Source organism: Bombus fervidus, chromosome 4 (assembly GCF_041682495.2).
Source record: "Bombus fervidus isolate BK054 chromosome 4, iyBomFerv1, whole genome shotgun sequence".
Taxonomy (NCBI): domain Eukaryota; kingdom Metazoa; phylum Arthropoda; class Insecta; order Hymenoptera; family Apidae; genus Bombus; species Bombus fervidus.
In genome coordinates, this window is record NC_091520.1 from 17,102,843 (window position 1) to 17,127,516 (window position 24,674).

The 24,674-nt window shown below is 53.0% G+C and overlaps 1 protein-coding gene across 7 annotated transcripts in view; it reads right to left on the minus strand.

Moving 5' to 3' along the window:
* The window catches only part of LOC139986076 (uncharacterized), a 132,300-nt gene that overhangs the window by 37,070 nt on the left and 70,556 nt on the right, over window positions 1-24,674 (minus strand). Inside the window, exon 2 of one of the 7 annotated variants that reach the window (XR_012453356.1) lies at window positions 15,406-16,476. The exons of 4 other annotated variants lie outside the window; for them this stretch is intronic. The gene's annotated coding sequence lies outside the window, so the exon portion shown is untranslated. Of the gene's footprint in view, window positions 1-2,575; window positions 4,775-14,723; window positions 15,315-15,405; window positions 16,477-24,674 lie in introns of those variants that run through there. 2 more of the 7 variants (XR_012453357.1, XR_012453358.1) reach the window with 2 other exon arrangements.

Here is a 24,674-nt window from a genome sequence, read left to right on the forward strand (position 1 = left end):
CAACTTTTGGCGGTTGACAGGAGCGACGATGGTAGTGGTGGAGATGGTTGGTGGGGCAGGGGCCCGGCAGGGCTCCGAAGACTTTGTGCCGTGGGGCAAAGAGAAAAGGTAGAGGAGAGAGAAATGAGAATACAGAAAGGGGCTAGGATCGCGGAGGAAAGAGGCATCCGTCGTGCGCGTCGCGTTTTTTGCCAGTAACCTCCTCCTGTCTCGCCTTTTATTTGGGCCAGACAGGAATTCGGCTAAATGCATTGATTAAACTGCTGACATGGTTCGGACGGCCCGGTGGCCACCGTGTCTCCGCGGATGAGTTCGATCTTTTTTGCCATCTCTCGCCCCCTCCCCCCCTGCCCTCGCTCTGCTCGCTCCAAGCGGAGTCCTCCGACTCTCATCTTTGTCCCTCCGTTCTGGATCGCCGTTCGAATCCTTATTTCACGTTCGACGACGTGTTCGAGCGACTATCTACCGGCGGTCGGGTTGTTCGCCGCGGATTTAACAACGAGGCGGACTCGAGTCGCGGAGACGAGTCCGTCTCGATGTACCGGCTTTCTTGCGGAGAAAGAAACCGGACGGCGTACACGGTGTACGAACGACCGGCTGGCTACGCAAGCCCCGGCGAGTTCGTTAACGATGGATATTAGCGGTCGAACGGAGTATCTCGAACGAGCGAACGTCGTGCCTCGGAGATGAGACCTCTCTTTCTCTTTCGAGTATCACGGGATAGATAGACGAACTCCACCGAAGGACCAGTTAGTCCAAACAATTGACGAATACGAGGTCGGGAAACGCGACTCGCCTTTCGTTTCGTTCGGTCGGCTAATCGTAACGAGACGATTTCTGACCGAGTGCTTTTCCCGCCTCGCTCGATAATTACAGACAATCAGGTAGTTGGAAAAATTGAACGTTGTCGAATAGGTCTGTAAACATAGGAAACGGAAGGGAGAATCGTATAACTCGGTTGCGCGTTAATTAAACGTCACGAGGGTAGACATTATACAAGTGGAACGAATATCGTCTATGGTGCCCTTATAATTCGCACCTTCTCGATTAATTACACTGCCGCACACATCGATCGATCGTACGGGTCTTGCCACTCCGTTGAAAGTGATATATAGCGTGGCACGCGTTTTTGTCGGAACGTAACATAAATTTTGCGGTTTGTCAGACTCGGTAAGAAGCGAACGATATACGACTTTGAATTAAATCAATAAGCGATCGGCCGTGTAGATACACTCGGGCCGAAATGAATTGGATGAAAAAAACGAAAAGGAGGTCGAGGTGCGCGAAAAACGTGCCGCTCTTACTCCAAGCAATTAATCGTAAACGTATCCGCGTGGCAGCAGGTATGTTTGGACGAAAGGACGCGAATCTTGTCCTCGGAGTTGTTCGGATCGACTAATTACCATACCGGCGAAGGGAATAGTAAAAGGCAGCAAAGGGTCGAGTATCAGCGAGAAAGAAGAGACAGAAGCTCGGCAGAAAGATAACGCGTCTTTTCGCAGGTTGTTCGGTAGGCGAGGCACGAGGTAAGTTTGGCATGCATCGCTCGCTCCTTCGAGCAGCCAACAGCCATCTATGGAATTACCCCGATGATTAATGGTACGGCTGGCTGCAGGCACCCTTTCCGAGACGTTCTTTCCCCTGGCCGCGTTCGCCCTTGCCCACCGCCTCCACCGCAGGCCCTTCGAGAAGGGCCCATCGCTTCGAACTGTTTGGCCACGGCGTAAAAAAGTCCGCACTATGTTAAACCCGTCCTACCTGCCCGTCCGTCCACCGTGCTTCGTCGTAGCTCTTTCCCCATCGCGTCGCCTCGTGCTCGTGCTCGTGCTCGTGCTCGAACGCGTCGCGTCGCGTCGTTCGACGTTGGTCGTTCGTCGTCGTCGTCGTCGTCGTCGTTGGCTGTTTTTCTCTTTCTCCATTCCCAATTCGATGCCTATCGTTTTCTGTCAACGTCCGCCTCGATCCACCGCGCACGATTAAGCCTGTACATTGGACGGGGAAACGAGCCGAGATTCCACGGGTGTCGCGCTTTCAAACTTTGTAAATTTTTTTTCGCCACCAGTCTCCCTCGTATCTCCGCGTCTGGCTTTCGTCGCTGCCTACGAACAGTTTTTCTCTCTCGGAGAGATGCTATCGTAACGACAGAGTCGACGAAATCACCGCGCGAATGATCGCGGTGTAATCCTTGACCGACAGATACGAGGAAAACGTGGCAGTAGCTGAACAAGAAGAAGGAAAAGAGGAAGAAGAAGACGAAGAAGACGACGAAGAAGGGGTAAACGAGGACGTGGAACGTCGGAGGAAGAAAGAGCGTAGGAAAGCGTAGAAAAACGTAGGAGAACGTAGGTAAAAGCGAGGGCAAAGTAGAACGAGAGGAGCCGTAAAAGAGCCGCTGGCAGCACGATCGACGACAGCAGCACGCGGTCGAAGGAAGGAAAGAGATACCGAGCGAATTTGGGATTGCATGTCGACGAACAGTAAGACCTCCCAAACAACCCCGACGGGGGCATCTTCCCTGGGAATAGCAGTGATTCGGGGGAAATGTGCAATATCTTCCGTGATCGGGTATTATTACCTCGTGATTACGGGTTTTGATCTAGGCTAGAAGCGTCTACGATCTCCCTTCGTGCCTCTCGCCGTCCTTCTTCGTTTCCTCGAGGATATTTCCAATGGTGCAACACACCGCGATGATGCGCCTTCGTCGAGCCACAGAGAAGCTCCGTGGCCTGACGAAACGAGTCTGCGTCTCCTTGTCTCCTCTTTGGTCGTAGTCATTGTCGTCTTCGGCGCCCTGATCGTCATGCGATTCGTGACGAGCGCCACTGGAAATCGCCGTGAGAAGTAGCCTGCCGTCTCTCTCTCCTTTCGGCCCTTCGTCGCGCTTTCCTTCTCTGTCGTATCGCGTACCGATTACCACCGGCCGGAGTAGTAATGAACGACCTGTGCCGCAATGCCGTTGTACCATCGGCGACCGTGCGGTTTCTCTCGTTTGGCTCTGCCACGAAATCGTCGTAGTTGGCGATCGACCGGTAAACGCGACCGATATCTAACGGTGCTGGTCTCGAGTCGACGGGATCGCACGATCTCTGGCTGGCGAGCGTGAATTCGGTCCGCGGTAAAGGATTTCGGCGAGGCATGCGAATTGGCGATTGCGAAAGAAAAGTCGGATCGATGGGGAACGGTGGTGCTAATTCCTGACATCGTCGAGCACACACCTACGAAATGATCCTGCCTGTAAAGACTAAATAGGCCGTTTTCTGCGGTAAACCCTTCAATTACCTCGGCGCTGATGTTCCCCGGGTGAAAAGGAATCAGCGAACGAACGGACGAACGAACGGACGAACGACGGGCAGAACAGGATGTGGAATTGGCGCGCGGCGGAAAACACGAGACCGAAGGAAGCGGGCGTAGGTGCCGGTGTGAGAGAAGAAGGATGCACGTAGAGGGTAGCCGAGGGCCGGCCGTTTAATGACAGGTAGCACGCGAGAGACCGCGCGGTTCGCACGTAACCCGCTACTTTAGACCACCGTACGCGAAGAGATCGAGCCAGCCACCGTGGAGACATTGGCGTGTGACGAACGCGGCGACGATGATAAGGGGTGAACGGCTGCCTCTACGGGGAAAGAAAGGTGACGAGCGAGAAATCGAAGAAGCAGCCGGCAGAGAAGAGACAGCCCGCATTGCGGAACGATGCGCAACAGCTGCACCTGACACGTCATTTGCAAGGAACTCGTATCAGCACCGGCGATACCTAATTATTATTCCATGTGCGCGAGTGCGTGCATGCACGCTTTATCCTTCGCACAGAGCCGAGTCTTTGCGCGCCTCTTGTCTCGTCTTTCGTCCCGTCTCTCGTCCCGTCTCTCGTCCCGTCTCGTCTCAACTTTGCTAGCCATTCGTCTTGGCACTTGGCGACGTCCACCCGTCCATCGGATTCGCGCTTCTCCGCCTCGCTCCCAAACAAGGCCCACAGCCTTCCACCACGGGATTTATTCGGTTTCTAAGTCGGCGCGCACGCGACGTGGTTTATTCACGATCTACGGGAATTCTCCTATTGATATTATCTAATCCTGTCGATCCACCGGCCGGGGGAAAGTCCTGAGCGTCTAATGTATTCCCATTCCAGGCACACGTGACGCGCCGCTTATGCGGAATTACATCGCGCCAACACAAGCCGGCTGGTGTTTCGTGGCCAGCCGCCACGCCATCCACCATTTGATTTCTTCATCGCGAGCTCGTCTTTCCCTCGGCAATGCTTTTGCTCGACGCCTACGCGCATCGTTCCGTGCCAAAACACTTTGGAATTTGCGACAAACGCGGCGACGACGACCACGACGATGACGAATCATCGACGATAGACTTCGCGGAGTGTCGGAGAAAGAAAGGGAAAAAAGGGAAGCGAGATCGGAACAAAGTTAAGTCGAATTTCCAACGGCAAATTCGTTAATGCGCCGGCAGCCGGTGCCTTTTGTGCGGAGGATCGGCGAGGGGTCGAAAAATCGCTCTGGGCATCGAAATTAAACCGTCACCGCTCGATCGTGGCGAAGTCTTGGAATGAAATTGTCCGTCTAATTTTATCACGCCGGGTTTTAAAATGATGGAAGGTCTCTCCGGGATAAGCCCAAGGGGATCCGAGGTCGGCTTTAATAAAGAACCTCCTGGCGTATATACGGCTACGATGGAGACTCGTACGCTCGTTTTCGAACCAGAAAATGCGTAAATCCTGCGGAATCCTCGCGGCTCTCGCCAACTGAATTATTTTACGTTCCGCCATTCAACGTTTAACGTCGCCCTTTTTCTCCATGTTATCCTTCTCTCTCTTTCCAAGGAGAAAGAGAGAGAGAGAGAGAGAGAGAGAGAGAGAGAGAGGTTCGCCAGAGTCGAACGCCGTACGTATTTATCGCGTTACCGTTCTTTGACTCTCGTTTGGCTTTCGCGCGCGTTGATCGAGATTTCGCGCATCGGTTGGCAGTTTTCACGTAAACGTTTTCGAGCGTTCGTTCAACGGGAGAAAAGCTAGAACAGCGGAGACGAGGTCGGCCAAAGGGGGGAATAGCTGGAGAAAATGGAAAAGTTTTCAGCATTAACAAACCGATTCCGTAGTTAAAATTCCTGGCTTATCGTGAAGGAGCTCGCGCACGTTCCAGGTTCGAAGTAACCCGCGGAAGCCATTTGCCAGGCACGATGGGTAATTAGCGCGCGGAACACCGATTCGTCGAGATAGCGGTCGGCCTTCCTCTTACGTAACAGCTAGCCGTGCGCAAAAAGTATCGACCGTCCACCTATCTGCTGGCCGTATCCCGTGACCACGGGTCTCGCTCGTTGCGTACACAGATAGCGTAAGTAGCTTTTAACAGTGATTCGCGCGAATCGTCCTCGTGTCTCGCGGTCGATCGAGATAACCGCGCGATTGCGTTTGCCCGCGCGGCATTACCCGGAAGCAGGAAAAGTCGGCAGGCATTTTCTCGATTGCCCATCACACCCGTTCACTTGCCTAGACCGACGTCGCCCTGATCGCGACCGACTCCTATCGTTTTATCTACCGGCTTAATTATCCACTTCCTCCGCATCGCTTATCGTTTCTTGTCTTTTAAGCGATCGCGCTCGAGACGCGTGAAAATTATACCCTCGCCGGTCCTCCGGACGTTTCGCTTCGCGCAGCGAAACGCCACCGTGTCGGGACAACAAGTTTCCCGAATTACTGACACGGAAGCGAGAAGTTGCGAAAGGCGCCGGCCCGCTTTCGCTCGCTTCGCGTGCAACTCTTAAATCTCGTAATTCGCGAGATAATCGCGGATGGTTTATGGGTTTCGTGTCGGGTTAACGAATAGTCTGGAAGCGGACCGCGGCTGGTCCGAATCCGCCGAAACGACGGCGTAAAAAATGCACGATAATCGTAAAGCGAACGAAAGCCGCTTTATTCCGGCCGATACGATTCGCATCCGCGGTGGCGAGAGCACGTTTCCCGGTCGCAGCGTTACACATGTTGCTCTTAAGGTTTAGTGGTTATTATCCTGGCATCGGCGCTCTTATCGAGCATGCAAATCAAATCGTAAACGGCGGAACGCTGGAAACTATTCGTGGTTCGATTACGACTAACGGAACGAAAGGCAATAATGCCGGTGTATCGGTTTTACGATTACAGATATCATGTAAACCCCGCGTCTGACCAACCATTCGGTATTCGTTTCTTTTTGCCGAAAGTCGAACAAATCTAAAACCGTGTCGTAGCCGGATGTAGCCACGTTTACGATCATCGAACCACTGTCACGATCGTTCGATTCTCGTAAAGATTCTCGACGATTCGTAAAAGCGTTGAACGAAACTCGAAGCAACAACCGATGGGCTCCATTTAGATAAGAAGCTGAATGGAATACACGAATAGAGCTAATAAAGCAGTCGAGGATCGAGCGCGAGCGACCGTTTCAATGAAATGGCCCCATGGGTGATAGCACAGGGGCACCCCATGACTGCGACGTGATTAAAACTGGCGTTGAACCGTCGTTACCAAAGCCACGGGGGGCTGATTGCCGTAGGAGGGAGAAGGGTTCCCTTCTTCACCCTCCGCTTTAGACTAATTTATCGGAACGTCCTCCACGTCCGAAACTCTTTGGTTCCGTTGCTATTTTCGCGATCCTCTCCTCCTTCTCCTCCTCCTCCTCCTCCTCTTCCTCCTCCACGTCCTTCGCCTCTTTCCTTTCCACCGTCGGATCCACACGTGCTTTTTCCTTCTGTTAATTCACCAATGCCGCTCTAATTCTTATCGTACATGTCAGAAATTTGTAACGGCCTGATTACTACTCGTTATCAGACCGGAAAATAAATTGCGCTTTGACAGTATCGTCGATACTGTTGATCCGCGTTGACGCCCGTTTTAGATAACGTCTCGTCGGCTATAATATTTTCCGGTGAGAATTCGAATCGGCCAAGGTCGACACACGTCACGAGGTTGATCGGCAAAACTAAACGCGCATTAAGCGCCTGATAAAACGTATTTTCGTAACCTTGTGCCGTTTTTGAATTTCGACAACGCTACCGTTAGCTCCAACGTAGTTGACAGCGTCGTATTTATCGATCTCCGTACGAGAAACCTCGACAAGTCGTCCGACCAATAACGACAACCGCTCGATTTCGTTCGTTTCGCCTGGACTTTGGCGTTTCTAGCGCAGAGGCTGGCGCAAGTAAAGAGGTGTTTAAAGAGGCGAGTTTCGCTAGAATTAGCGACGCAACAGCGTGCTCGCACCGCGTTTTACTTGTTATCGTGGCACGCACAGAATACGTTTTCACTATCGCTTATTGTTGGTTAGCCGCGACCTACATGCATCCGCAATTATTCCTGTTCCTTCTCGCGAAAGGAACTCGCAGGTGCGTGGCGATTCGACGATACGCGCTCGACCAGCGTGCCAGCCGACCGATATACGTCTCGTGGAAAGCGCATTTGTCAAACCGTTCGCCGAGAATTTTATTTTTCCGGCACACGCACACGCACCGCGCGTATTTTTAATTACGATCGGTGTAACTGCGCCTCTGGCAGCGCGAATCCAGGTCGAGCCGACTTCTCGAAAGCAGCAAGCAGCGATCGAACGACGACGCGAAAAACATCGCCGAGAAGCTGGCCTGGACTTTCGAGGAATTTTCGGTAGAAGGAGGAAGGGTAAGGTCACGGCGTCGCGTGGATGGTAATAAGGGACGTTGATACGTCGAGGGAGAGAAACGGGGCGCGGGGTATCGCGTGCGACACCGAATCGGGCCGGGCACGGAGAATCGGCCGACGTCGCTTCCCCTCCCTCGGCGTCTCCTTGACAAGCGGGTGTTTAATTGGCGTTGAAACCACCGGTGTGACGGGAACACCGTGGCCGTGTCGTCGGCCGAATGCCCGAATGCCTATAGCCTGCAGGATTCAGGGGGATCCGCCATCGCTGGTGCGTTACCACGGGGAACCCGGTAATTACTCGCAGCACGCAACTAGCTACGACCGCGTACGTGCGTTCGCCACTCTTCCCGCCTCTTTCCCTCGTTCTCCCCGTTTCTCCGCTCCACTCTCCTTCGTTGTTCCGTGTCGCGTCGCACCGCGTCCTTTCGTTTCCATTCGTTTCCATTCGTTTCGTTTTGCGCTGAACGCAAAACGCGTAATCGCACGCGCACCGCTTCCAATCCGTAGCCATCGTATCGCCGCCGCCGGATGCTCCCAAACGACAGGACGTCGAGTCCGTCGGTCTTACTTATTTCACGGAAACGCGGCGAGAAAGCTTCGTCGATGGTTCCGGTCGGCGAACGAACGAAAGTTTTCGTCGTTCCAATCAGTTTTCAGGAAGCCGTTGGTACGATCCCCTCGCAGGTTAGCCAGATAATCCACCATTTTGAAGCAGAGCGACAGGAAGCCCGATAATTACGGGAGCAGCGTGCGAGTAGAAAGAAAGCGGCGCGGAACGATAGCGATGGCGGTGGCGATGGCGTCCGTCGGGTGTCGGGCGTCGCTTACGCGACACGCGTCCCTCCTACGCACTCGCCGCCCTTTCCCGTTACCATCTCTTTCGTATTTGCAAGCTTGTCTGTCCGGCACTCGCGATAAACTCGACTCGACTCGACTCGACTCGACCGAGGCAACCCGGCGACGAACAACAGGCCAGGATCCAGCTCGTTGATCAAACGACGCGTAACTAACCTTGGAGCAGCGACCAAACGAACCGCGAACTATTCGTAATACTTTCGATTTTACAGATCCGTCAGGCTGATCGAGCACAAGTTCAGCCGGGGCTACGAGTCATTAAGTAAAAGGAGCGCGAGCACGAGCGCGAGCACGTTATTAGCGCATCGGTGATTAGTCTACCGGTTGCTCTCACATTTGCATGAGTTCATGAATTCAATCGCTACCATTTGCCTTGGAGCCAGAAGCAGAACTCGCGCAATGGGAATCCCTCGGTGCCGCTTCTCAACGCGTGCAAATCGCCGACTATTCAATCACCGCTCTAAGACATTGCTTTCAACTTTTATGCAGCTGTCTGACGTTAATGAGAAAGCCACGCACTGTTTTGCGTTTTTACATAAGAAAGAATATTTCAGAGACCGTGTTACGCGTCTATTTTAGAGACAATCGGACTTTCCAGCCGCGTTAATCGTTGCGCCGCAACGAAAAGCCGAAGCTCCAGCTGGCAAGGATAATCGGTTTTCGAGGATAGGATGCATCATCGTCACCGATGAATCGACTGTCGGATTCTTGCAAACATCGCTGCGGGAACGCGTGCCACGATGCACACAAATTCACGGCTAATTATTCGTTCGCTCTCGTAGTATCGTAAATCTTAATGAATATGCTCGTAGCGAATGAAAAGCAAAAACGGCGATTATTTTTATGGTTGCGTGAATGGATGTTAAACCGGTACGCAGCGTTCCTTATTATACTTGACACGATAACGCTCGTCGGGGCATTTCGTAATAATACGCAGACTCCTAAAGGTCTTTGCGGTAACCGCGATATTTCTCTAGGCCACTCTATAACCTTTCCTCGGTTCTCTCTCGAAAGAAACGCGCGAATCGAACGTAACGGGAGGCGAAAACGATTTCGTGGCACGAACGCGGCTCCAACACCTACGGTTACGTAATTCCGATGAAAATTGCATCGAGGGAAAAGCGATCGATTCGATGCTTTCTCTTTTTCAACGCGAAACCGCGTCGAAATCCGTGCACGGACAGGCTGGGGCGCGAGCGAGAGTTTTCTGCTCGGTGTACAGACCCTTAAATAATCGTTTGACCGGCGCGATTCATCACGAATCCGAGATATAAACCTTGGAGCGGAATTCGTTGGTAAGAAAGGTGCGAGTGGCAAGCGTGGACATTAATTTAACGGTGCACCGAGGCGGCCCCGTCGCTGGAATTCCTCGGGCCGAAACGGGTGCAGACGTTCTTTTATACGGGGACTTGTTCGTACGTAAAATCGCGTCGGAATACCATAGCCATAGCCATAGTAGCCTATGTGTGGGACCGGTGGCGTCTTCGTTCTCCATAAATCTCCCTTAAGAAAGTACGCACCGCGACCGTTAAGTAGAACGTCAAATAATTGGAAGAGGTGAACGAAAAACGCGCATTCGATCGGCCCGTTTCTCTTTCCGAACGAACGAACGAACCGACGAATCCAAGAAAACGCAGACCGGTAGGAAACTGGCGATAATCCGCTATTTCGTTCTCGTCGATTCGCTTCGATGGTTTTTGTCGGGATGCCCGTTTACGCTTTGTCGGACAATTATCCGACTAGTCTATTATTGCGTCATAAATTGTAATTAGCGGTCCGGCAATGCGATGCATTTAACTAATAAATTCATTGGCCAGTGTGGGCAAATTAATGTATGGTAATCCGGTAGATTCCGTCACCAGTTGAAATTAGATCAGTTATCGGAGAGGGACGGCGGCGTTTGACGAATCGTACGGAAAAATCGCATAATATGTTTGTCGCGTTAGGATCGTTTAACATCGAATAATCGTTGATAAAGCGCTTGCGGTTGGCGCGCGCAGTTGGAACTCGAAATGGCAGGCCGCCTGGGCACGGCAGAACGAAGAAAGAGGAGGTAGAAAAACAAGGCGATTAAACCGAAGGAGAAAAGAAACAAATCGCGCAGCCCTTACCAACGCGATAATTCGTTACGGTCCACTTGTAACGATAGCCGTTCGCCCGTTATCCGTTCTGATCTCGTAGTAGATCTTCGAGCCTATTAATTACCTTCGTGGAGGAAGAGGTGGGGTAGCGGCGCGCCTTGTCGGAGAAAAGGGGGTGCTGGGACACGGGGGTAAAAGGCACTTAGAGTAAGAGTGTATAAAGCTGGGCGCGCACCCTCTGCTGCAGGCGAACCAACAACAGACGGGTGGCCGCTTTGCCGGGGAGAGTGGGGAATATTTAAAAAGTAATATCAATTACATTTGCATATTCACCACCCACCCATGACCCGCCACCGTTCGCCACTCTGTCCTCCGTCCTTTCCTCCTCTTTCTCCTCCGTTAGGCCCACCCCTCTTACCATAGGGGCTGTGCGCACGTTTCACCCTGTCGTGGTTATCTGTTGAAAAACTACCTGCACACCTTTTACTCGGCCTGGGAACTGCTTGCACGACGCTGGACACTGATCAACGTGGACGACGTGCCGCGCTAGACTCGATCGTCTACCTTTCGTTACGTTGGCGGTTTCCGCAGGCCAGAAACTTGGCCGTGCGACGAAACCGGGTCGCTTGTTCACCTTCTCGGCGACGCGCGTGCACGAGCGTCGACGAGGCCGCGATAGATTTGGACGCGCGATCGAAACGGTCAGCGAGACGAATTTCACAGGATTTCGGAAATATAAGGTTTTCGGTGACAGAAACGAACAAAGGCATCGTCCGCGCTGCTAGATTCTTATGGAAACGAGGAATATGAAAGGGAACGAGCGTCGTGGACGGTCTGCCATTTCCTCGGTCGTCTGCTCACCGGGATTTCACGAGAACGACGAGGGGATGGAGGCTGTTGCGCGCTCCAGCGAAGGCTCGCTTGTATCGGTGTAAATCTTTGTTTGCAGGAATTTACGTAAGGGCAAAGCAAGTCCCCGGCAGCGAGGCGCCGCAATACGATAATGCGATAACGCCTCCACCCTCTCCTCCAGATTCTCCGTTGCTCGCAGCTTCCCCTACCTTCTTCCAGTTCTCCATTTTCAGTCTACGAAACCCCTTCTCTCTTTTCAACGAGGATTTCGCTATTGTGCCGGTGCCGATTGTTACTTTACCCAGCCGTTAACATAACAATACGCAAATGCGGCCCGGTCCTTTCGTTTCTTCGTTTCTACCGAGCTTCTTTTGTCCCTTTTCCTCGGCGTCCTCGGCTTTTTCGCGTCGTTCCTCGATATCGCGGCGGTTATGAAATTTCGCCGCCCCACAACCTCACGCCGGCCAACGAAAGATTATTTCTTCAAGGATCGGGCCGCGAGAAGGTTAGAGACTTTACGCGGGAAACTGTGGAAGGTCGGCGAGCGAAGATATCGTGTAATCCGGTTAACCGACGTACCTTTTAATTAACAGTGGCGAGAGACGACGCGCGGTAAACAAAGTAATAGTTCGGGGGGCACGATCGTTTCCTTTTTTCGCGTGGTTTCGCCCTTAGCGGCGAAGGTCCGGGAAACCGAGGAGAGTAGTCGGCTAGCAAAAGGAAGGGGAGGAGACGCGAAGGAGCGAGCTGGAACGAGAAGTCAGAGCACTCAGCGTGGCTAATTGCTCGAATCATTAAGAAAAAACATGAAATCTAAGCCCCGGTTCTGCCGCGCGGACTACAGTGGGAAGCCATAGATAGCGATCGCTCGCGTACCGTAATGAAAATAATCACGGCAGCCCGGCAACGATAACTACGTTTTAGCCCGAGTTATTACAGTTTCCCGCAATCCGGCTCGTTTGTCCTTGCGCCGCGCAATCGAACGTTCCACCGAAACCGCGGTTTCTTTTTCGTTTCGCTGCCTCGTTTCGCGTTCCTCGTCCTGCTCTCGGATGCCGTAAACCTGCCCGGACGATTCCCATGGCTTTCCCCTCTTCGACCAGCGATCGATATTTCGATCCAAAGACGGCGAAAAGTCGTTGGAGGGTCGTGACGATGGTTGCGGAACCGTGGTGCAGGCTAGATAACGCGCTATCACGAGAAAATACAAGCGTGGCGGGGTAATTTCGCGCAATTATCGTAACTCGTAGGATCGTGTTTCTCGAGCGTAAGAAAAATTGCGGGAATAATTAGGCTGGCTGTGGCGTCGGTTGCAACAGCGGCCGATGGAAGGCGTGAGTACCAAACAGCCGGCTCGAATGACGCTCCCGCGTCCGCCTGCAGGCTCAGGTGGCTTCGCTCTTCGAGTTTCCATTGTGCGTACTGGGGTGCATACATTATTTTCGTCGGCTTCTTTGCCCTCCGCGTGGCACCCACACCGGGCAGGTGTTACCGTGCACCCTGGTACCCGTCCTCTTATCCTCGATAACTCCGCGACCGAATTTATTGCCGGACAGCCTCGTTTTCGTTGCTCCGGCTAACGATTGTTTCCGACCTTGCTCGATACGGGTCACAGCGTCGTACGAGGACGAGGACGAGGATCTACGACCTACGAGGATGTTCCACCGACTCGTGCTATTCTACGCCGACACGATCCGACCATGTCCGACAAATCGGTCGATCTTTTCAATGTCCTTGATAGCTAATTAACACCTTCTTTCGAGTCGTTTCGTTCGGAAAGCGAGAAAAGAGAGAAAAAGAAAAAAGACAGGAAGAAGGAAAGGAACGTCTGGTTGGAGAATCGGGCAGGACACGAGTCTCGGTGGTCGATACCGGGAACGTAACGATGAAACGGGGCAAAGTCTCTCACGGGTTCGAGCCGGCGTTCATGGGAACACAATTTGTGGCAGCCGCGCATCGCTGTGTACGGTGCCGTCGCTTTATTTAGATTTTATTTCAGTAAAAACCTCGTCGCGTACGTGACGGCACGTATGTACGTATCGCATCGCACCGCACCGTGCGGTCCGCCTTCCAGCGACCTTCCTTCGTCTCCGTTCTCGCAATGCCTTCTTCCTCTCGTAACTTTGCTACAGATACAACAGTATCGTTCTCTTCTTAACATAGACGTCGAGGAATCCTGCGAGGACTCGTGTGCAACGGAAGAAGAGCAGAAAAGCAAAGAGTGGCTGGCGTGCTCGCGTGCGCAGGTGCAACGTAATAGCAGGTAACCGGAACGGATATAACGCGGTAGACACCTTTGCGATAAATCCACAAGGTTCGAAGCGTCTAGAACCCATCATTTGCGAGGTACGAAACGAGCAGAGAACGCGACGACAGGTAGCGATTAGTCGTAATATTCGAACGGAAGATTCTATCGATGGTCTCGGGGAATCGAGTGGAACGAACGATCGTTGGTTGGGAATAGACCTCGCGCTCTCGGCAACGCGCTCCACCGCTCGGCCAAACTACACGCCAGGTCTCTTCGACGAAGAGGTGTCCGCGTGATGGTCGAGTGGATGTCGCGTCTCGCGGCTGAATAACTCGATACGAGAGTATTTACTGCGAAAAGTCTGGAGGAGAAGAACGGTGATGGGCGATCCGGCGAGAAGAGTCGAGGTTAGGAGGCAGGAGGACGGAGCAGGAGAAGAAAGGAGGAGGCGGTGGAAGGAGGTGAGGCCTAATATGGCCGCCATCCTCTGTATTCCGGTCGTAGACGGAGAGGCAAGCAAGCAAGCAAGCAGGCGCGGCCCCAAAGGCAGCTTTCAATGCCAGTCATCTCCCGGAATGCGCCTCAACGAAGCGTACTTTGTATTCCTGATCCGCGCTCCGCGCTAAGACGAGAAGGCCTTCGCGCGATCTGTTTGAGGACACGGGGCCACGACTCGGCTCGGCTCGACTCGGCTCCGCTCGAGCCGTCTTATTCAGAAGACGAGACGAGACGAGACAAGACGAAAAGCGACGTGGCGCGACGGCACTGCGATGTTTTCGCCACCGATCATCAGCCTGCCTCTCTTTCTCCCCCTTTTCACTCTCCCTCTACCTCTCTCCTTTCCTCTCTCGTGTTCCTCTTTGCGGCCATTTTGACTCTTCAAGGCGCCACCTAGTCCGCTTCTCCGCTTCGTCTACCGTGACGACTACCGCGCGCAGCGCACTTGCGATCGCCGTCTTTTCTCTTAGTTTCGAAGTTCGAAAGGCGGTGATAGTTAAATCGTAGACAGCGATTCCCGTTGGTCTTCACCTACCTTCCGTGTTGGTCCGTCTTCCCGCTAGGGGATACCATCGGTATGATTCAGTCGAAGAGATCCTCCGGATGTCGGCGCGGCGACCAAGCACGTGACTCTTCCGACGTGCGCTAGACACGTGATCTCCGACGTACACCTTGGAACCACCAACACCATGCACAGACCAAGACGACCAGAGCCACTTAGAGTTTTCACTGAGCGGTTCGAACCGATAGACTCGAATATACTCGAGTAGACTGGAGTTGATTTCCGCGACTCGAGCAACTACGGGAAACGGACGAAGGAAGAGCGGAACGTGGCGTGAACGCGCAGCTAGCCAGCAGAGAGAGCACGCCGGGGTTCCTGGCAGACAGGGAGAGGAATACGAACTAAGGGTTCTATATCCATCCTACGAGCGACGAGGAGCTGGGCCGAGTCGAGCATAGCATAGGGAGCAGAGCAAGGAACACTGGCACCACTCCTGGTAGGGGTAGCCGACGTCCGTCCCGAGTCTTTCCTCATCTGCAAGTCGTATAACCGAGCTAATTATCAAGTTAATATGGCCATTCTGTATGGAACCCCGCGAGAGAGTGGGTGGAAGCGAGATGCCCGCAAGGGGTGGCGCCCGGCGTGCGAGCGAGACGGCCTGAAGTACATTGATATTATAAGTTGCTTCAATCGCTGTATTCATTTGTAAACTAACCAGGCTAAATGTATTCACCACCGCGAGGCGGCGCGCCGATAGGCGGAGCCACGGGTACCCGGGCTACGACGGCGCCCTTCCTTCTTCCTTCCTTCCTTCCTTCCTTCCTTCCTTCCTTCCACCCTTCCTTCCTTCCTTCCTTCCTTCCTTATTGTCTCCTTCATCCTTCCTTCCCTTTATTCGTGTAATTTCCTCCGTTTACATCCTTCACGTATCGTACTGTTTACACTTTCACCTTCTTCTAAGTCGCCGTCGAAGTTACCTTTAGCCGACGTCGACTCTGCTTGCCTCGGAAAATGTTGCCTCGGGCTAGGTAAACTATTAAACTAGGTATTTTACAAATGTAAAAATTCTACTACCATTTCGAACGTAATCGCGGGATTAATTCGCGGAGGGAACAACTGCGAATTTCTTGCAAAATCGTACTTCTTTACGGCTCGCGAAGAAGAACGTGAGCAGCGACTGCTTTTCGCACGACGGTCGACGAGAACGTGTTTTGGTCGCAAGCCCGGAAAATTCGAGAGATCGTTAGGGAGATCGATGCGTTCAAGGGATCAAAGTACGATCGATAAAGAATGGAAACTTGTATTTCAAAAGATACAGACATCTCCGAAATGGCTGCGAGAGAGGCCCACACTCGGCTCGTCATTACGTTTCATGTATTCAGATTTTTTCCTCGAGCAGGCACGAGCTGTCTGTATTATTATTCCGGAGCAACTTTACGCCCACCGCTTCTTTCCTCTCTTTCTCTCTCTCTCTCTCTCTCTCTCTCGTTTCTACGTGGTACTCGTCTTTCTTCTCGCATGGTGGCGTGGTACCATCGCGCGCCTAGTCGTCATCTTCGCCGCCGCCTCCCTCCTCATCGCTGTCGCGCGGCAGAGCTCTCCGCGAAAGACGACGAGGACGACTTCTTACGGTTCGTCTCGAGAGCAGAGACCACGGAAATATGAATGCATAAATGCATAAGTGCACCCACCACCGGTGTCGCCACCACCATCTGCTTTTCCCGCCTACTTCGTTCCGGTCCTGATTCGGCATTCTTTTCTTTGCCGACGCTTTCCGTCCTTTTGCCTGCGCAGAACCAAATCCACCTTGATCGCACGTTGGATGACGAATGTACTTTGCCCGTAGTTCCGTGACTCTTGGCTTTCTTTTCCCTTCGAGCTACCTACCGGAGAGACGTCCCGTTCGCCGTCAACGGAGATTTAACGAGAATTCTCGGGCATCTACGAGAAGGCTCGAAGGTACGACCGATCCAACGCGGTTCTACAAAATACAATCTCGCGTTGGTGGTTATAAAAAGGCTAAATTACTCACGCGTTGCCGGCAAGTAAATAGCACGCAATCTACGCAGATTGTAATCTAGCAGACGAGAAAGCAACGACTCGGCCTCGCTCGGGAAAAGAGGGTGTAACGTTGGTGGCAGGACGCGAGATTAAAAGACAAATTAGCATAATGTGTACACGCGCGCCCCGTGCAGTCACTGTTCTACCCAAACGCTTCCGCGTAATATCTCTCTGCGTCGACCGCGACACACTCCGTCGAGTCTTTTGCGTCGCGCCCTAATCTACCTTTCATAGATCCTGCGCGTGTCTACGACGGAGCAAAGTTTTTCAACTAGCAGCGAAAAGAGAGCAAGAGCCTTCTGTCGATTTTTTAATCAGTGGTTTAGAGGGTAGTTTGACGGCGGGTCTCTGTGAAAAAGAGTCTCGATCGAGATAGGATGGGTGGGCGACGAAGGGGTGTCGGCGATGCAAATAGCGCGTTTAATAAAGTGTCGCACGGCTGCCATTTGAATACCACGGCATATTCGCTTTTCTCATCGGGGCTGCGAGGAAAAAGAGGTGAGGTGAACCGGCGAAAAAGAGGTTGCGATCGGTCGAGGAGTCGCGCGAGATGAAAAGCGAAACACGGGCGAAATACGAGGGCGGGGACGCGGGCGGGAAAAGGAAAGGAAAGGAAAGGCAAGGGAAAACCAAAGCACGGAGACCGTAGAGGCTACTAGCTACTAGAAACCGAAAGAAAGATGCTGAGGAAGATCCGCGGACGAGGAAGAAGAAGAGATCGACGTGGAACGAAACGAGCGGATAGCCCCCTAGATGATCCAGCGTAGGTGTAGATACAGCAGGGAAGGGTAGCCGTACAAGAAGGTGGCGAATCGCACCTTCGCTTCATGCATGATTCAGTCGCAGTATCTCATTTCATCCGGTGGCTTCGCTAAACTATATCTCCTAATGGTAATGCTATTCCGTGGCACATATCTCTTTATATTACGTGGGTAGGTTGGCTGACTGGCTGGCTCACGGTTCTTGGGGCGGTATACGGAGTCGAGAAAGCCAGCGCCTCTCGTCCAGCCCCTTGCACCCTCTATCAGAGATCCTGGCGGATCGCGAGGCTTTCTCCTTTTACCACCTACCAAGAAAACTACCCCACTGCGGCCAGGCCACGTACGTATATTCGCGCGTGTCTTTGCCTCGTGTAGAGCGCGTGTGGGTGGTCTCTGGATGCCTCTGGAGCACGAGGCAACGGGGAAGAAATAAAGAAAGAAACTGTTAGTTCTCGCTGTTTTAAATTACCATTTATTACGACACATAAAGCCGACCGGGCCCCGACGAGTTCTACCAACGGCCATCTTGTCCCACCCATGGCTGATGCGGCGAAGAGAGGAGAGCGAGGGCGCGCAGCGAGGGGAAACAGGCTGGAGAATCGAGTCTATATCACCGTCTTTTACTTTCCACCCTCTTACCTACCCTTCCCGTTCTTTTTCCTTTCGACTTGCTCTCTCGTCTCGCTATCTCGCGGTCTTGCTCCTTCGCTCGGCGTTGCCGTACCTCTTTGCTGTACCCTTGGCGGGGATCGAAACCCCGGGTAATGATCATTACCTCCGGTATAGTGACAAGTGAGATCGGGGGGAGCCGACGGTACGGCTGCAGGAAATGGCCACAGATAACGCTGTCACGGCCATTTTTATATTATGACGAATGGATCATCTTTCTTTCGTTAAGTTTGCCCTCTACGCTCTCGCGCTCGACCAAGGGGAGCTCGATGATAGATTTCTCGTAATTATTCGCGCGCTCTTCCCGCCGCCGCTTAATCGTCTTTTCTCCTGAAAACTACTCCAACGTAAATAATCGCCGGCACTCGTTGCTCCTTCATCTTCGTCGAAAGAAATATCTTTTACGGTAGCAAGATTTGCCGTTAACGCGCACGGATTGAAGGCAAAATACAGAGAAAGAGAGAGAGAGAGGGGGGGGGGGAATATCGCAACTTTGTTGCGACGAACGATCGTTTATCGTGCCGTTTCTTTTTTTTTTTCTTTTTCTCGAGTTTTCCGAAGGGAGGTGACGGCGATCATAAAGAATCCGAAAAGTATCCAGTTCGACGATACCCTCGATTTCGGTTTGCAGAGGCATCCTGCTGCGCGGCAAGCTGCCCTTTTTCAGCCCCCTCACGCTGGCCACGCGGCAATAACGGTACCGACCAGTCTTTCATATCGTATCGGACCAGCTCGTCTATGTGGAAATGCGATCACTTAGAAGCAGCCTCGAAGTATAATTCGGCCGAGACCAGTCTCGTCGGTGTACCGGTCCGTTGCGTCCGTGTGCGAGCCAACAGATCGTATATTTTTTATTATTGGCCGATGGAGCCAGTCCCCGGGGGTGGAACGGGTGTTCGGCTGGTAGGAGGTTTCGATAGCTGACCACTCGATTCCATACGCTCCCTCTTCAGCTCCCTCCCTCCCTCCCACCCGTTTCACTTCTCCGTCCGTTTCTATCTATCCGCCCTTCTTCTATTCGCTACAGAAGGAAGTGACCGAACGATCGAATCCGTTTGTACGCGGCCGCATCCGCGTCTTCGTAAATGTGTTCGACCGAGTGCTCTTGGTACGGTTCGCTGGATCGCGCGTATCTCTCTTGGGCCGGGGTCGTTTTATCGAGTGTGGACGTCGGAGAAGCGATTCTCATGTTTTTACATCGAGGCAATTTTTCCATCTCGCCCCGTTTGCCTCCGAGAACACCAACTTTCACCGGCCACCTGCCTCCGCGCGCCTCCCTTCGAACCCACGATTTTTTCTTTTCGACGATCCTTGGACGGGGCTGTGGACCATCGTCCGGCCATCGTTCGACGACTACGCGACTAGAAACCAGAGAGGTTTATTTGCCTGGTCGTTGGCGTCCCCTGACAGGATTAATCCACCAAGATCTTCGATACGTATGACGCGACTACGCTTCGACGGTCGTCGATCCTTTTGCGTTATCCTCGAAGCGTTCTCGAGAAAGAAAAGAGGGAGGGGGAGGGAGGGGAGGCTCTAAAGTTGCTGGAATCTAATCGCTTCTTCGATCAAGTAACGCGAGTCGTGGTCACGGTGGAAACGATGTAGCTCGTTTAATTCAATCGTCGAAGCGTGCACAGGCGGACCATTCGTTACGAAGTTTGGCCGCGAGCGTGTTGCGAGAGTCGGTGGCAGGATGTTATGGCGCGGTTGGGGGAGGAAGGGGCGACGAGAGAATCTAGGCAAGAGGATCGCCGTTCGAAGGAGCGTATCGAAAGCCGCTCGATCCGGAAGGTTCCTTCTGGAAGGCTCCTTCTGGAAGTAAAGTCGCCGGTTGGCTCGCCCCCGCGACGGGGTGTTCTCCAGGAAGCCCGGGGATTGGTCTAGGACGATGCCTGTCCGTGCTCTTCTCTCTCTCCCGTCTCTTCCGCGGTGGCTTCATTATACGTTGACCTAAGAAAATCAACCACCCACCGCCGGCACTGTTCGTCCTCGGCCTTCGTCCTCTCCTCCCGTGTACACCGGCAACCAGCCACCGTCGTTCGCTGCAGCATCCTGGGCCAGCCACCGGCTGCAGAGAGGAGGAGTGCTCGGAACAACCGAACCAGGTGCCCCGACTCAACCCCCAGCACCCTCCTCTTTCCATCTAACCTAACCTATCCCTTTTACTTCCCACCACCTTCCTTCCTTCCGTTCATCCGTCCGTCCGCCTGTCTGCCTGCCTGCCTGCCTGCCTGTCCGTTCGTTCTTCCGTCCTTCCTTCCTTCCTTCGTTCCATCGACTCGACGCCGCGACGTTGCACGGCAAGAGAAAGAGAGGGAACCAGGGGTAACTCATCGCTTATGGATACTGATGACTCGCGCAATGAACTCAGACCGCGCTAAGGGTGGTAGCAGTGCGGTAAACCCACTGTGCTTCTCCGTTCCCTTGTCTTTCTCTTACTCAACCTCCGCTGCTTCCCTCCTCCGTTTCTCCTCCTCCTACTCCTCTACGTTTTTCTCACCCCTCGTAACCATCTCTCTTCTAGCCGCTGCTTTCCAGAGTACCTCCGTTTGCTTCAGCCCCGATCCTTCAATAACATTTTCCTTTCTCCCCAGCCAGAGGGGGATGAATGCCGTGGAACCCAAGCGTATCTTACGTACGATATATATCCGACTTTTTCATCTTCTCGACAAAGAATCTCGTTCGAGTCGAGCGATTACTGATTAGCTGTAGCAGTGCAGTTGGTACTAGCTACTAATACGAGAAACGAAGATGCCTTCACGTTTACCCCTTTCGTACGTTACATCTAACAGCCGATAGACACGAGTATTCGATACGATTTTCTTTCTCTTACCCGATGCTAAATTCAAAGTTCGTCAAAAGTTGGACTGTAACTGTCGATTGGTGTGGGCAAACGATGCCCGTCGGAAGAAATTTCTCGTTCGCGAGAGGTCCGTCGTATTACGTAAGATTCCGGTGTCGTTTCCATTTTCGGTCCCTTCCATCCTCTCACGGCCATTCGTTTCTATTACCCCGCGTTAAGGGAGACCCGACGGTTGGCCGACCCGACGTTAGATTTATTTTCACTCGGCGGGTATTTTTTTTTATGACCCTGCCCGCGCTTTAGACATACCCGTCGCGGAGGGATGTTTTTCGCGTGCGATCCGCCGCGGCCGGGCTAGGTCTCGCGCGTGTATGCACGCCACCGCTCACGACACTGAATCATCCGGACGTGGCACTGACTTTCGCGTCATCCCTGTGGAAGCGAGCGGCCTTCTCGAGCCGCGCTCGTATAATAAACCCATAAACAGCCCTGCTGCCGCGAGAAGAAGAGACAAGGGACGTCGTGAAAGGGACGGAGAGCCTCGTCCACCCCGATGTTGCGCGAGAAACGAGGCTCGCCACGGATTATCGAAGCCGTTACGCGGACTCGGTGTCGATCGCGTTCGGAATACGGTTCTCCTGACTTTCTTGTTCCGCGTCGTAACGTTCCAAGAGCCAGAGACGCGTGAATTTTCTAACGCGAGTATCTCGCGAACGGAGATACCGAGAGAAACGAGGGAAAGCTGGGCGAAGGTACGAAATAGAAAAATAGGCGATAAAGCAACGAGGAGACAAGGAAGACGGAGGCGACGTGATTCCTGTGGCAAGAGGTGCACGCGTAGGCTCGTGTACGAGACGACCTTGTGATTGCGCGATGCACGAGGTGCATATGTACACGAGGAGAACGCGTTACGTAGCGGATACATAGTAAACAGCATGGCGTGGGAGAGGCAACGGAGAAAGAAAAGGAAAGAGAGGAAAATAAAAGGGGGACGAGATAGAGGCGGCGAAGGAGGAGAAGGTGAAGGCGGAGGTTGTGGCCGGTGAGAGGGAGAGAGAGAATTCCTAAGCACCCGGAGCGCGATGCTTACCTGCGGTAACGTTTAAGCGGTGGAGTAAGTACAAGACCTTAGCGCGCATCAAGGAAACAAACAGCTGGCGCGCGCAATATGAATTAAACATGCTGATTAATAATTAACAAGTTGCCGGCTCTCCTCGCGCGCCTATACCGGTAGGTAGGTGTACTATCTGGCTTTGTCTTGGTTGCACACGCCTCGATCCTTTCTTCTTTTTCTCGCTTTCCTTCGCGCGTTACGAGGTAACGCGCACCGCTCGATTACGCTTCACGATCGGCGCCGGCTCACGCTAAAACAGCTGTTCGAGGGGTATCGCGTGTCGATCGATTTAAAAATGCTTCGACACGACCTCAGGCCGCCGGCGAACGCGTGCGGAAACCATCGCTTCGCTTTTACCGGTTCACCGCCCACTAAATGCCTTCCATGTCGAAGTATCACGGAGAGAGTTGCGCGAGAAGATCGATCCGAGATTTTTTCGCGTGCATGGAACGCGCAGAAAAATCACGAGAGAATCGAGCGAGAACGGCCGATAACGCGAGCGAGGAGAAGAGACTGGAAGCGAAGAGAAGCGAAGGGAAGCGAAGAGAAGAGAGAAACTGGGAAGACTCCGAGCAAGTTGGTAGGTTGGTAGGGATCCTCGCGCGGTCTCCTCTTCATGTTTATTAATGTCCCGTACGTCCGTCTATCGATTCGTCGTTTCACTCTCGTTCCTCGCGAGATAATGATACTGACCTATGCCAGCTGTCGCATAGCCGAGGGCTTAAGTGGCTTAACAACGTTGCGGATAGCTGAAACAACGATCGGTCCTCTTGACACATTGACTGAATACATTATTGTAAATGTCGCCAGCTGCGTTATCGGCGCGCACGCCGGACGGCCGAACGAATCGGACGTGTACGATCGACGTCGCGCGACAGCAGCGCGTGCCTCCCGCGGAGTCCTCCTTTACGTAATTCCACGGACACGGGGATCGTTTTGTCCCGTACGATATTCCGCCGCGATCGTTGTTGCGCAATCACCAGCTATTCGTCGTCAGCGCGAATCGTTACGCGCCATACCACCGGCACACGGTCTTCCGTGTTTCCCTCGAATATGCTATATATTCTCGTCGATCGAATTCCGAAACGTCGATACCCAGGTGAAACGAGCGACGCAACGAACTCGCTTATTTGTTTGTTAACTCTCGGCTGGCGTTCGATACGAACGTTCCATCGATCGTATCTTCGCTTCCGCGGATGGGGCTACGTAACACGGCGTAAACTAGTTAAGTCTATTAATTAGCGTGGAAAAGAGTCGGCCCGATGGGATCGCGCGATAATCAAAGGTTGTCGCGTTAAGCTCGATTCGGAGCAAGGCGGAGATCGCGATTCAGCGGCAATTTTAATTGACCAGTTCCTTCCTGCGGACCCGCGTACGTACTTACTTTCCATGAAAGCTCGCCTTTCCACTCCGGAGTTCATTAAATCCAGCGTAACGGGGAGGGGGGAGGGGGGGAGGGCACCGTTTCCATAGATGAACACGAAAAGATTTATCGCAAGACGGAGGATGACTGTTCGTTTCTCAAAAGGCTCGGTCTTATCCCCTCGTTTCGGAAGGAGAAACACGCGACTCTCGGTCTGCGCGATTCCTGCACGCACCGGGGATGTGTTCGCCATGCTAGGATGGTAGGTAGGGTGACGAGTTCAGGAAGTATAACCATAATAGGCAGAAACGACGGCGAGACGAGGAGGAGGGAGGAAACGCGAGGCAACCAACGACACGAGAGCCGTGACGCCGTTCCTGTAGGGATTAATTAGCGATAAGGCTTCTAATGAGAGGCAGGTGAGCGAGCGAGCGAGCGAACGAACGAACGAACGAACGAACGCCGTCGATTACACGGCGCGCCGCGTTGCGCTCCACCGTCCGTTCGCCGTTAGACACGGCCAGACCATAGCCAGAAAAATATCAACGAGAAGCTATCTAACGATATCTATCGTTCGAGAATACGCAACGAAAGACGCTAAAACTCGAACGACACAAGTACCGCGATATATAATCTCGAAAGTCATTGGCCCGGTAATCGGTGGCTCCTCGCGTTTTGGTTAGTCGTCGCTCTTTTCTCGACCTTTCCACGCTTCCTCTTCGTTCACCGTTAGAAGATTCGTATTCCATCGGAAAAACCGATCGATCCGAGGCTCTCTCGCAAGACGCATTTTTGTCAGGCGATTCGTTTAAGAGCGAGAAGAAGAAGAAGAAGAAGAAGAAGAAAAAGAAGAAGAAAAAAAGAAATATGTACTAGCTGGTCGAGGCAGCTACGATGTAAGTGTGACGATCGTTTGGTAGACAGTCGAAGAGGTACGAGGAGTCACGTCCCGTGAATTGTGGGCCACGTGACAGAGGCGTGATCGAGGTGCGACGCGATGGAACAATGCCATCGGAGCTCTTCGAGGAGGAATGCCGCGTGCCGCGCCCATCTTTCCTCGATATCTGTCCGAGCACCGCGCCACTCTCGATCACCGATCGTTAATCGACGCGGTATCCGTCTCGATAGACACCCTGCCGATCCAACTTTTTGATCCGTTCCGACGTAGCGTGAAACGGCCGTTTACCGTTTAGCTAGAACCCAGCCGGCGCCT